The 14,806-nt window shown below is 37.5% G+C and overlaps 1 protein-coding gene across 3 annotated transcripts in view; it reads right to left on the bottom strand.

Annotated features, from left to right (window-relative positions):
• Positions 1–14,806, bottom strand: part of LOC103910762 (uncharacterized) — a 70,314-nt gene that overhangs the window by 16,015 nt on the left and 39,493 nt on the right. The gene's annotated exons all lie outside the window — the stretch shown is intronic.

Genomic DNA, 14,806 nt, shown 5'->3' with positions numbered 1-14,806 from the left:
TCTCAGATGTTGCATATGCCGCTGCCAATACTGTAAATGATGATGTAGTCTAAATAAGCAGCGGCATATGCTGTGTGAGGGCCGAGTATTTTATACATTAGGTGCTGAAACGTCGCCGGTGCCCTGAACAGCCCGAACGGAAGCATCACAAATTGGTGCAATCCAAACGGCGTAGTGAAGGCTGTTTTTTTCGCGGGATATTGGAGATAAGGGGATCTGCCAATAGTCCTTTGTTAAATCCAATGTCGAGTAATATTGAGCAGCACCTAACCGGTCGAGCAACTCGTCAATACGCGGCATTGGTTAAGCGTCAAATTTCGACACACCATTCACCTTGCGATAATCCACACAGAACCGGACCGAGCCGTCCGTCTTAGGTACTAAGACAATCGGGCTGGCCCAGTCGCTGTGGGATTCTTCTACTACTCCCATTGTCAACATATTACTCAATTCTTCCTGAATCACTTTTTTCTTGTGTTCAGTTAGGCAATACGGCCAGGTCCTAACGACCACGCCCGGTTCAGTCTCGATATGGTGCTGGATCAGGTTAGTACGACCAGGCAGGGGCGAAAACACGTCTGAGTACTCACGTTGGAGGTGCCGGATGTCGAGGAGCTGGCTTGCTGAGAGATGATCGCCCCCCGTAACCAGAGCGTTCGACCACCTCGTAATCGATATTACTGACTCATCGTGTGACCACAAACGGCCCTTGCCACTTGGCGATTAATTTAGAGCTGGAAGTGGGTAGCAGTACAAGTACTTTATCTCCCTGTGAAAAGTTTAGTGCCCTTATCATATCGCCGGCATTGGTCATCCTAGGCCTTAAGCAAATTCTCTGTAGAGAGCCGCCCCAGTATGTGGAGTTTTGCTCTAAGGTCCAGGATATATTGAATTTCATTTTTACTTTTTGAAGGCTCGTCCTCCCAAGCCTCTCTAACGACATCCAAAACCCCTCTGGGCTGTCTGCCGTAGAGAAGCTTGAATAGGGAAAACCCCGTGGAGGCTTGGGGAACCTCCCGCACAGCAAATAATAAAGGCTCCAACCACTTATCCCAATTTTTCACATCCTCCTGAACAAATTTACAGATCATTGATTTAAGCGTGAGATTAAATCTTTCCACCAGCCCGTCTGTTTGTGGGTGATAGACGCTGGTGTGAATAGATTTAACGCCCATTAATCTGTAAAGCTCGCGCATCGTGCGTGACATGAACGCGGTGCCTTGATCCGTGAGAATCTCCTTGGCGATTCCTACTCGGAGGATTATCCGAAACAGCGCCTCCGCAACACTCTTTGCTGAGATGTTACGGAGCGCCACTGCTTCCGGGTATCGGGTTGCATAATCCAACAGAACTAATGCAAATCGGTGCCCACATGCGGATCGCTCTAATGGCCAAGCTCCAAAGATCCATACCAATTCTCTCGAAGGGGATCTCCATAATTGGTAATGGGCGCAACGGCGCTTTTGTGGTGGCCGGTGGATTTACCAACTGACATTTACGGCACGCAGAGCACCATCTGCTGACGTCACCGTGAATGCCTGGCCAAAAGAATCGGGTCATGAGGCGATTTAGTGTGGCCGCCTGACCTAAATATCCGACCATAGGATTAGAATGAGCCGCCTGAAAAAGCATTTCCCGGCGGTTCTTTGGTACTAATAACTGGGTTGTATCTTCTTTTGTTTGAGTGTCTTGGGTCACTCGATACACCCTATCATTAATAACCACAAAATACGGGTAGGAGAGGGGTCGATCAGGCTGGAGGATTTTCCTATCAATAACCTGCACTCTTTTGAATGCATTTTTTAGCGTATCTTCACGCGACTGCTCCAGGGGAAAGTCCTTACACTGGGAAATTCCCAGCCCTTCCCCTGAGTCAGCGCGTTACGTCACCGCCTGGGATTCCCCGAGCTGAGCGACACGCCCCCTATCCGGTGATTTCTTCTTCCAAGAAACACCCGCACATAAGACTCCCAATAATCTATTAAATCCAGGCCAATTAGTTCCCAGAATTAGCGGGTGTTTGAGGTGCAGGTTAACTGCTAACTCTACTCTATGCTTTTTCCCTCGAAATTGTGAGGGTGGGCGGCAGATGTCGGAGCAGGCCGGATCTCCTGGGACAGCAGACTCCAGATTTGCTCTCGGTCCTCCCGCTGGGCCTCCATGAGGACTTGGATCATAAAATATTAAATATCCTTTATTTAATGCCTACAAAAACGTATGTGTGATTGTCAGCATGGGACAGTTTGGAGGAGAGAGGGAGGGGGAGGGAAGAGGAGAGGTGAGGTGACGAGTCGGGCTCCAAAGTGACCTGCAGTTTGGCAGTATTTCCAGTTTCGACTGAACAGAAGGGAGATGTCACGTGGTAAATATGAACTAGAGGTCTGCATTAGAGCTGAAAATCTTTGCCCAAACCCGGAGGGGCCCGAAAAAATCAAAATCCATCCCTGCAAAAGGTGAAGCAAATGATGACAAAGTAGTAAAAAAGCAAATTTTGACGGCGGTCAAAACAAAACAATCCTACCAGCCAGATCAGAACTCTGCATCTCGGCCTGTAGGATTAGCAGTGAAACGGTGTTTAGTGCTGCTGGACCCCATGAAAGCAGGACTGCGCTAAAGCTTGTGGATTTAATAATGTTCCTCCACAAAAACACGTAGCCTAATCTTGGTGAGTAAAGGATTTTTAAATTATAAATGAATATTAATAAAACCATATAACCATAATGTAGACAGAGTATACAGGCTTGGCAATATTCTTTCAAAATTCAGCTTCACCTTAATGCCAGATTGTGAAGAGAAGTGGCAAAACAAATCTTGCACAGCCTTTATCTTAATTTCGTTATTGCCAAAATACCCGTCATCATTTAGAGTTTATTTTAATTTGATTTGTTAAGCAAGATTTCTTTTCATTGGTGTTGGCCAATTTAATGGCTAAGGGTATGTATACCTAAGTTACAGAGGACGTACTTTATTTTTTTGTTCCAACTTCCTAGTGGCATATAGTCTACGTTTGTTACGAATAAATTATGCTAAAACATATAAATGACTCATTCTTAAAAAAAAAAAGGCAATAGAGCTGTGTGCATGAGCACATTTGTATGATGTCGTCTGTAAACGGGTTCGGGCTTTATAAAGCTGTCAGTCAAAATGTACTTGTCAGACTCAGGCTTCATCGTGCTTAATTTTTATAGCCCGATTACAGCTCTCTGCATTCCCGCTGCTGTAAATCATTATTGAATTTTCTGAATAAATCATTATAATTATTATTGAACTGAATTGAATTGAGAGAGAGAGAGGGAGAGAGCGGTGCTGTGCATCGATTGGCGCGCTCTCTCTCTTTCTCTCTCTCTCTCTCTGTGTGTGTGTGTGTGTGTGTGTGTGTCTGCGTGCGAATGAGAGGAGTGTCCCGCACAGAAGAATACAAACAAGACAAACAGGTGACCGCGAGCCTAAGGTCGCATATAAGGTATTCAGTTTCTGAATGGTTTAGGCACAAGCTAACAGTTTAGTAATGCTGTCTGAGCCTTACGTCATAATTTTTTTTATTTCGCCCTTAATACCGGATACCAGGGTAATATATGGAGGCGGTTTGACGGTATCAAAATTTAGATACCGTCCAAGCCTTCTTGGAAACGCTGTTCCTGGATGTTCTTCAGTTCCACTAGCGTCTCATGTTGTTGTTGGTGGAAGACCGAAAGGGCCTGGATAGCTTCCGCAAATGGAGTGATGGAGTGGTCATTCTGGCAGTGAGTCATATTGATAAGACACAGATTTGAAAGCTGTAAATGGCCTATTTTATTCATTTATAATCATAATTATGACAAAATGTTTTTTCTAAAATTTGTAAAGCAGACAGGGAATACTTGTTCATTCTGTGCCTAACTTGTAAACACATCAGAAAAAAAAGGTCTGGGGTAACAGCTGAACAAACAGCTGAATATTTGCCTCACAGACATGAGACATAACTGTACAGCATCGTCATAAAGGCTGGAATGTGCACCTTTCCCTTGCTGTTGGGTCATTTTTATCCATTCTGTGGTGATTTTGAGGCTTAATTTGGCCAAACCTCAATTCAATCTGGGCAAATTTACTTTTCGTTATATTCATGGTTTTCTTCTTTTGGCCTCTATTATAACAACATTTTTTTGATTGCAAAGCCATGACAGCATATAATCATTCATTTATGATTGTTGGGGTTTTCTGTGATGACAGTCAACATTGTTTCATTGGTCTTCACCCATGGCATGGCAAAAAAGGAAATGGGTGAGAGTATAAAGGAAGAGGATTCTCATTTTGTGTCTCTTGTTTTGTTTTCTCCCCGTAGTTAGTGCTGAGGGATTTGTGTTTCATTGTGTTTATTGTTATATTGTTTTTTTTTGTTGTTGATACTGCTGTTTGTGTGTGAAAAGTACAAAGTATTTATTATAATTTATATTATTATTTTTGACTAAGACAAACCTTTCCTGGTTCTCACTGTTTGTTATTTAATTTATTTGTTTATTTATTTGTTTATTTTAGAGATGCACAGATGTATCGAACAACCGGTATCAGTCGATATAAGCTTTTTCCCCCGCAATCGGACGATTTTTTAAAAAATATTCGATGATCAGTGCCGATATATCCTGTCAATGAAGTTGGGTGGGAATGTGATGCGGTGTGTGTAAAGATGTCTCTTGTCTGGAATTACTTTGAAGTAGGTCACAATGAGGACAAAACTGCAATTTGTAAGCTACGCACAGCAAAAATTTAGCGAGGTGGAACTTCAGTTAAACATTTTAACACAACTAATTTGATTACACACCTTAAATGCTGATTTGCAAAGGAATATGAAGAGCTCCTTAAAGCTAAAGCAGAGGCCGCTTTAGCTGCAAAAGTTAAATGCCAAACTCCCTCTATCACGCAAGTTTTTGACAGCGCCTGAAAATTAAAATCTGACAGCACGAAAGCGAGTGAAATTACTCACAAAGTAATTAAATTTATTACGCTTGACGACCAGCCATTCTCTGTAGAAGAAGACACTGGATTTCAGTGACTGGTAAGACATCTTGAGCCTCGATACACTTTATCAAGTCTGCGTTATTTCGTTGACATCTGCTTACCGGAGATATACAGCCACGTGGCTGATCACGCTCACAAGCTGCTTCATAACGACTCTGCGATGAGTTTCACCAGATATTTGGTCTTCAGATGTAAGCCCTACTAGTATGCTTGGTGTCACTGCGCAGTGGATTGATTGTGATTTTAAACTTAAAGTCTTGCTTCATTTACAAGAATTTACCGGATCTCACACTGCAATGCCGATCTCTTAAGCTTTCACTGATATTTTACGAAAATGAAAAATTGACAGATCAAGAGTGCACGCTGTGGTGGAACAAGGCTAAAGCCATGACGGACCGTGAGATTATGAGTTTGCCCTGCATGGTGCATTCCCTCCAGTTGGCTGTCAACGAAGGCATTTTAAGCCAAAGAAGTGTGACAGAATTGGTCTGTATGCGCCGAAAGATTGTTGGTCACTTTAAGCACTAACAGCTTGCTTCTTCACGTATACAGTCTGTTCAGTCACAATAGAGCTTATGCTGCAGATTACGAGCTACCAGTCACTCTCACTGTGCAGCTGTGGGCACTGATGGAAAGCGTTATTGCACTTCTCTCCTTTTGAACAAATAACTAAAGAGATTAGCAAAGAGGATGCGTCTGCTGCTGATATTATCCCCCTTCTCGAGACTCTAAAAAGGTTACTCATCAAGGAATGCGACAGTGTACCCGGAGTTAAAACAATGAAAAAAGCATTGCTGGATTCAGTGCAAGAACACTTCAGAAACACCACTTAAAACCACATTTGCAGTATCGCAACCATCCTTGACTCGCAATATAAGAACAAGTTTTTTTTTTTTTAAACTGACATGAAACGGCAGATGCATGACTTAATAGTTGAGGGGATTAAAAAACTCGGACATCCTAGAGACAGGGACATGTGTACAGAATCTAGAAGGTAAGTTCAATATAAAATATAATAATAAGCTATAAAATAGGCTTTTCAGTCATTCTCGTTTTTAACACATCTGAATTTTTTAGATATCATTCAACAAAAGAGGGCTCACATAGAAGCAAAAGAATCTTCAACAGAATCTATATCTGCTATATTCAATGAAATAGTTTATGTAAAAGGAATTGTGGTGGAGAATGCGAGTGTGTCAACGCAAGTTAGCATTTAACTAGCAGAGCCACTGGTTCCCAGGCACGAGAGCGCACTAACGTACTAGGTTGCTAATCAGGCCCGTCTGCCAGAAGTTGTACAACTCGCAAAAAAATACCTGTCCGCTCCTTGTACGAATGTCGATAGTGAAAGAACTTTTAGCTCACTCAGGTGAAAAAAAACATATAAATTAAATGAAACTAAAATTCAGTTAAATACCCGCAAATACATTTTTACTACATTGTTATTTTTTTTGTGTTTAATAAAAGTTTGATGGTTTTACACTATAAATACACTAATTAAAAGTATGTTTATACTTCAGTAGGACTTTAGTACACTTGACAAAAGAATACCGAATACCAGTAATACTTGAATAAATTTTTTTGTGTACTACAATAAAGTACACTACAGAAAAAACATCCAAAAGACTTTTATTAGTGTGTTTTTCAAAAGTGTGCTTTAAATGCTTTAAACATTAGTTGATTTTAGTACACTGTTTACATACTAATCCTAAGTTTAAAATAAGTTAATATATAAAAAAATCTAATAGTAATGTATTGTAGTAGAAGTACATTTTCCTAAAAATTACAACATTTACAACTTAAAAATATGATTGGCAGAATTGTAGAAATGCTGGATTAAGATCATCTAGGGCACAGGTGTCAAACTCAGTTCCAAAAGGGCCGCAGCTCTGCACAGTTTACTTCCAACCTTAATTAAACACACCTGATCAAACTAATTGAGTCCTTCAGGCTTGTTTGAAACCTACAGGTAAGTGTGTTGGAGCAGGGTTGGAACTAAACTGTGCAGGGCTTCGGCCCTCAAGGGATTGAGTTTGACACCCTTGATCTAGGGGGTCGAACCGAGATCGCAATCTTTTTTCGATTAATTGTGCATGTGCTCTAATATTTGCTGTACCTAGTACTTAGTATGATTATAATTGTCATGTTTGAATAGATTACCATTAATGACAAAATGACAGTTTTATTTTTATTTATTTTATTTGTTTGTTTGTTTGTTTGTTTGCTTTTGCAACAAGGTTATTGTTGTAAAAAAAATGTTAAATGTTGTATTTCAATGTGTACAAACTGAAAACGAAAAATAAAAATATTATGGAAAAAAATAGATAAGAACAAAAATATTAACATATTACACTTGTAACATTGTAAGTCAGATGTTAAAAAACAGAAAAAAACAACAACTAGGCAGCACACTCAGGGCTGCAAGATGGATTTAATTTAGAGTTCTTATTATTAAAATACATCTGAATGAGGATCAAATGACTGAGTTGGTCTTTGAGAATGAAAACCAACCTGTTTGTTCTTGCAGATCTTCCTGTTTGACTGTGAATGTTTCTTCAATCTTCAGATCTTCACTCTCCTCTTTAATAAACGCCATCTTTATAACCCAGCCGGCACACGACCGACCTTCAACGTTGAAATATGGTTGAAATAAGGTCAGATGTGTTTTGAACGTTGAAATAATGTTGATAGAACGTTTAATGTTGAACGGTTGAAAAACAGCCTGCATATGACAAGGCTTCAACGTTGAAATGTGGTTGAAAATACGTCAGTTGTTGCTATAATGTTGAAACGATGTTGAATGATAAATGGTTGAAAAAAGTTACAGAAATCCTTGTACAAATCAACGTTGACATTTTTTTATCATGGTCTGTATGTTGAATTAACGTCATGGCTTCACCCAATATTCAACATGTTTGGTTACCATGGTATCGGAGGACTCGGCGCACGCGGCCACGCGCAGCGCTTCACTTCACTTAATTACGAACACCTGACCTGCAGTGCAGCAGAATTCAGAGGTAAGCGTGTTTTTAGATGCTTTAAAGTTTTATTTACCCCCCGATTTTGTTTTACACACATCTTAAATGTGACTTGGTGTAGTGTTTCGAATTTTGAAGCATTTAAAACTTTCCAGTTTGTTTTTAGTCTTGTTTGCGCTCCGGTGACGCAGCTAACCTCGAGGTAATGTCACATGTTTAACGTTAGTCTAAATGAGCGTTTTTATGGCAAATTCAAAGCGATAAACTCCAAACGCAGTTTAAAGTTACTGAGCAACGTTATAAAACAATATCCATTTTATACGCTGTATTATTAGTGTTATTATTACAAAGTGAACTGCTGTCGTTTCACTGTTGTTGTTGTTTTTGCTTTTAGACATGTAACTTACTCCAGAGACTCACTAACTTGCACAGCATTGAATGGAAAAGGCTTTGTCCATGTAAGTTTACTTTACCTTTAACTAAGCTATCTGTTAAATCTTCTTAGTGCTTTGGTTAACCAAAAGCATGGTGATATTCTCTTTCTAATATGTTTGTTTATTGATTGTTAGGCTATGTTGTTATATTATATTGTTATATTGATATTATTATTGTGAAATCATGTTGTGATGTTATACTATGTGACAGTATTGGGGAACAAATATGTATTTAGTGAGAAATTAATGCTTAAATTACACTTTGTATAGTAGCAGATAAAAGGTGTAATGGGTTTTAACTTTCTGAGTTTTCTGGAAGGTCCAGTTGAGGGGCATCAAGAACACGCAGATAGCCTACCTGGACAGACTGCAGTTCTGCTACTCCATGCCAAGGCTTTTGTATGGATGTCTGACTACTACTGTGTTCTCTAAAGGTATTACTGGAGCAAAACAACAGCACCTGTTACAGTGAAATTTGATTAATAAAAATAGTGATACATGTGTAGCAGGTCCAGTACATGTGATGTCATTGAGAAGTTGTTTTTATTAAATGTCATTAAAACAAATAAATAAACATGCTATTTAAATAAATCTAAATATTAAAAACTTTAGGATTAAGATGACAAATGAAATGCATCATCTGTCTTGCGAAAAGGGTCTACTTGAGAATATTGGTGTTTTCCAACTGAAAGGGATAGTTCACCCAAGAATGAAAATTTACTCACATTTTACTCCCCAAGTGGTTTAAAACCATTATGAGTTTATTCTGTTGAACACAAAAGAGGCTATTCTGAAAAAAAAAAAAACTAAAAACCTGTAAACATTGACCTTCATAGTAGAAAAAAATACTATAGAAGTCAATGGTTATAGATTTCCAGCTTTCTTCAAAATATCTTCTTTTGTGTTCAACGTGGTCAGTAAATGACGACAGACTACAAATTTTGAACTATCCCTTTAATTCTCTGTCCTACATGCAGACTTTTGCAGAAGTGCTGCTCCTTCTAGACTTTTTCTCAACCCGTATGTCTAAAAGGCTTTAAACAGCTTTTACAGTACATGTAATGGTTTACAACTTGTAATTATTAGATGTGTTGAATGTTTCATGATTTTTTTTTTTTTTTTTTGAGAATCTGAAATTTGAATTCTGGAAATGCTGGCACCGGTGGTGGCGAAGGGCTTCCTGACGATATCACACCTTATTCTTCACTTCTCTTAGTTAGGAATATTCAGATGGATAAGTCAAAATTATTGAGTGGGACGATATTATAGGACAAATTTGGATTCAATAAAAAAATAAATATTTGACTTTCACTTTGTATAATAGCAGATACCAACTTAGTTATAACCTCGTATTTCATTTATTGCAGGTTTTCTGGAAGCTCCAGTTGAGGGCGTCAAGGACAAACCGATGGCCTAAACAAGTGTCAGCCTGGACAGACAGACAGACATCTATTGCAGTTCTGCTACACAAGACCAAACTCTCTGCTTTTGTATGGATGTCTGACTAGTACGGTGTTCTCTGAAGGTATTACTGGAGCAAAACGACAGCACCCGTTACAGTGAAATTTGTGTTCATTAAAGATAGTGATATGTGTAACAGGTCCAGTAAATTTGTCATAAAGGTTAAATCACAGTAAGTACTGTAAAAATAACTTGTTTGCCTTTGCCACAACAGGTCATGGTGTGTGCTTACTGCTTGTAGTAAACACACACGCTGATCTGATGCGGGAGAGATATACGCAAACACATTTGTAATTACTGTTTTGTTTTGCCTCACTCAAGTGTTGTTGGAGCTTGGTATGTTCACAGTTGAAATCACTGAAGTCACATGGAACGTTTTGACAATGTGTTTGTGCCTTATCTGGACAACAACCATCTTGGGACCATTGCTGTCTGTAGAGGATGAGGAGCATTTAATCTAAAATATTTTAGTTTGTGTTCTGAAGATTAACAGGTCTCTGGGAAGACACAAGTAATTAATAACAGAACCTAAATGAACACTTAATGTGACATGTAATCGTGAAATTTATCTACTAGGTGAATAGTCCTACATTCACAAATGTGAGCCATCATTATAAGACCCATGTGAACATGCAATTTTTATGATACTAATAATAACAGAATAACAAACTGCTATTACCTGTTGTGTTTGTGAGAGAGAATTAAATCATATATTCTACACATTTTCTTGATGATTTACTGAAATATTTGTCTACATGTTCCACTGTCACAGGTGCTCAGTTTTGCTGCAGTAATGCTAAACACAATAGATGTACTGTATGCAAAAAAAAAAACAACAACTAAATATTTAGCATGCAGACCTGCAAAGTGAAGGAGCAATGTCAGGTTTATAGATTATAGCAGGAGTTTTCACTATTGTGAAAGTGAAGCCATTCATTCACAATGAATTGGAATGGCAAACCTCATTATTGATTTTGTAGGATACTCACCTGGTGTTTGAGAAATAAATATGTATTTAAGTGCTAGACTGATATAGATGTTTTAGTGTTTTACACTTAATTCTTTGTCCCCAGTGCCAACTTTTACCTCAAGCGTTTCTCTCAACCTATAAAACCTCAAACAGATGTAATGTATTTCACTTGTGATTCTTAGTTGTGAGTGAAGTTTTTTGACTTTTTTTTTTACTGCAGCCACTTTAAAAATAGGTATTTTGTAAACTTTTTAAACTAAATTGTATTTTGGAGACTGTGATGGTTGAAGCGTAGTTTATTTTACTTAGTTTAAATTAGTTATTATCTGTCTTTCTGAAGATGGTAACACTACAATAAGGTTGTATTAGTAAGTGTTAATGTATTTACTAACATGAACAAAAAACAAAGCATCTTTTATATAAAGAAAGTACAGTTCATGTCAGCTCAGTGCATTAATGTTAACAAGCATACATTTTGATTTTAATAGCATTGGGACATATTTCAATTAATTAAATGATTAATAAATGCTGTACAAGTATTTGTTCTTTGTTTATGTTTGTAAACATAAACTAACTTTAACTCATGAAACCTAATTAAAAAGTGACTATTTAATTGTATGCCTTTTTCTGTATTTGAGTGTACAGCATGTATAGTAACCTGCATGTTTTTAATGAACGATGTATGCTGTATGTTGTTGTATATTTATAATAAATGAAATAATTAGGTGTGTATTAAATTGATACACAGGTTGTGTAAGTTGTGTATTTTTGTCGTTTATTTTTATTAGTAAAAATTTGTTTGCTATATTTATGGACTTTGTGTGATATGTAATTTCTATTTAACTTACGTTGAAATGTATGACGGTGAAACAACGTCACGGTATCAACGTTGATCCAATTTGCAAAATCGAAAGGTAATTCAACCTTCATTCAACGTCTACAAAACAACCACAATTCACCCATGAAGAAGGTAAGAGTGAAACGACGTTGTGATTTCAACGGTGAATCACCGGTGGTGGTCCGACGGTGAAACAACGTCACTATATAAACGTTGATCCAATTTGCAAAATCGAAAGGTAATTCAACGTTGATCCAACCATAGACCTGACGTTGATTCAACGTTGAATCACCGTTGAAATGCCGGCTGGGATGATGTCATAAAAATATCCACTGCAGCATTTCTGAGGTCCATCATTTATCATTGCAAAGATTTTAGGATGACACAGTAATTGTTCTAAACTATCAATCAGTGGTATATAATGGAAACATTTGTTTTTTATGCAGAGGCCTCTTCTTTTTTCTCTTTTTTGACAGGATGCTGCAAATCGAACTGAAACTTCTTCTGCTTCCACATAACTGAATTTTTCTTTTATGATACTGTCTTGCCTGTATGCTGTTGAAATCGTAGCAAATGGATCTTTAAAGGAGTCAAAGATTCCCAAAGCTTCTTGTTGAAGCTCACTTTCTGAATGTCTGTTGAACACTGTTTGTAGCTGACTCCTCAAGCTGTTTAACAACTGAGCTTGATACTCCTGAACTGCTGCCAAAACATCATTCACACCGCTCTAAAGAGAGGGGGGGGAAAACACTTTAAACTGAGATACACTGAAAATTACAATAAAATAAGAACAAATTATTGTGTGAGAATGTGTGCCACCTCTCATAAAGCAAAAATAATCTGCCAAAAAAAACAAACAAACTGTCATTTATTAGGCAAACAACATCTAACATCTAGCATATTTTTTATTCACACAACATTTATGACCTTTTTTGGTCTTGATAACAGCTTGGAGCCTTGCTGGCAATAGTTGTGTGTATGTACCGACTGAATGAATGAATGAATTAATAAACAAATAGTGTAATAAAGTGCTTAACTATTTTTCTGCCTTTCTTAAAAACTGAAAATTAAAAAAAAAAAAAAAAAAACACATTTAACCAGGGTTCGAAATTAACCATTTTGCTTGGTAGCACTGGTCCTAACTTCAAAAATTTAAGAGCACCAGCCAAAATTTTGGAGCACATACGATATTGCACAGATAATATTGACATATAAATTATTATTTACATGTAATTTTTATAGCAATAACTGTCTTTTCATGAGCTGTGTTAAATTTTACATATAGCTGCCACTTGGACAAGTTAAAGCATCCTGACGATTAAATAAAGAATTAAATAGAACCTCTCACGCTTAAAATGTGTAGATTCAACGGTAAATGCTGTAAATGGTGGATTAACATTCACCACATGATCACTAATCAGATGTGGCATTATCTGTAACTTCAGGTGGTTTCTAAAACAAAATCTGTCAGTGTCATTTTCATTCTCTCATCTTCATCGCTTTACATTGTCCCGTTTGCTCCCTGTCATCTAAAGGCGTTGACTGAGTGAATGACTGCTGATATTAACCAATCCATGCGTGTTCAGTTCTACAGCAGTGGGCCAATAAGAAGTGTGCAAAGGCGGGTCAAGCAGTGCAGGCTTTGTTTACTTCAAGTTCAGGTTACAACTCTTTTAACCTGTTCCTGAGTGCTGCTTTTGACAATTTTAGGTACAAAAATGCATTCTGCGTGAATGTGTCCTAAAATCGGGTGAACATTTGCAGTGAAAACCGGTTGCACGGCAACAATTTTATGCACTTGCACAAATGCTTCCAAATATATTTTTAGGTTGCATAATAAATAACATTTCAGGCGCACATGTGGCCAAAACGGTCGCAATTTCGAGCCCTGATAATAACAATTACTTTTAACTAGGGCTAGGCGATTTGGCAAAAAAAAAAAAAAAAAAATCTAGGTTTTTTTATAAAGTTTGACCTATTCACGATTTCGATTTTTTTTTTTTTGTCTCACTATTCTTCTCAAAACATTACAACAATATGACTGAAGTAACATTCTTTTTAAAAGTAACTTGGAGAAACATATTGAATTAAATAAACCTGAATTACTAGATGAAATAAAAATAATAAAACAACAAGTAAATAAGATTCTTGACAAACAAGTGGAGATTAAACTCAAATATGTTAAACAAAACTATTATGAGAGCGGTCCCAGAGCTAAAAGAATGTTAGCTTGGAGACTTCGTAAACAACAAACAGAAAGGTCAACTTTTAAAATTAAGGATCCTGAAACCAATGTAATGTGTTACAAACCAGAAGAAATATCACAATCTTTTGAAAATTACTATAAGAAACTATACTGTCAGCCAGAAGCGGCAGACCCCTCAATTATAAAAAGTTTTTTAGAATCTCTAGATTTACCATCAGTAGGAGTGAAACAAAACAAATCGGTAACACAAGAAATTACAGAAACAGAAATTGATAATGCAATATCAAACTTAAAAACAAACAAAGTACCGGGAGGAGATGGATACCCAGCAGAGTGGTATAAAACCTTTAAGGAATTTCTGAAACCCATGCTTCTAAAATGTTTTAACCATATTCTTAAGGGAGGGGGAACCCCAGTGTCCTGGAAACAAGCTATTATATCCGTAATACCAAAGGCTGGAAAAGATAGGACAGAATGCGGCTCATACAGACCTATTTCAGTTTTAAATATAGATTATAAAATATATATACATCAATATTAGCAAAAAGATTAGAGAATATAGTTCCTGAACTAATTGATACTGACCAAACAGGATTTGTTTAAAATAGGCAGACACACGATAATGTAAGACGTGCTTTATTTTTACTTGAGAACATGAGTAAAAATAATTACAAATCTTTGGCAATAAGCCTTGATGCTGAAAAAGCTTTCGATTCGGTGCGATGGGAATATTTGTACCTGGTGCTGGAACGCTTTGGCTTTAATAAAGAAGTTATAGGAAGTCTTAAACCATTATATCATTTACCAACAGCCCAGATTAAAATAAACGGTAACGTCTACAGCTCAATTACACTGGAACAGGGATGTCGTCAGGGATGCCCCTTAAGTCCCACACTTTTTGCTCTATTCATAGAGCCATTAGCT

Source organism: Danio rerio, chromosome 4 (genome assembly GCF_052040795.2).
Source record: "Danio rerio strain M-AB ecotype USA chromosome 4, GRCz13ab, whole genome shotgun sequence".
NCBI lineage: Eukaryota > Metazoa > Chordata > Actinopteri > Cypriniformes > Danionidae > Danio > Danio rerio.
Note: the sequence above shows the minus strand (reverse complement) of the source record. Positions and strands in the feature narration are given on the sequence as shown.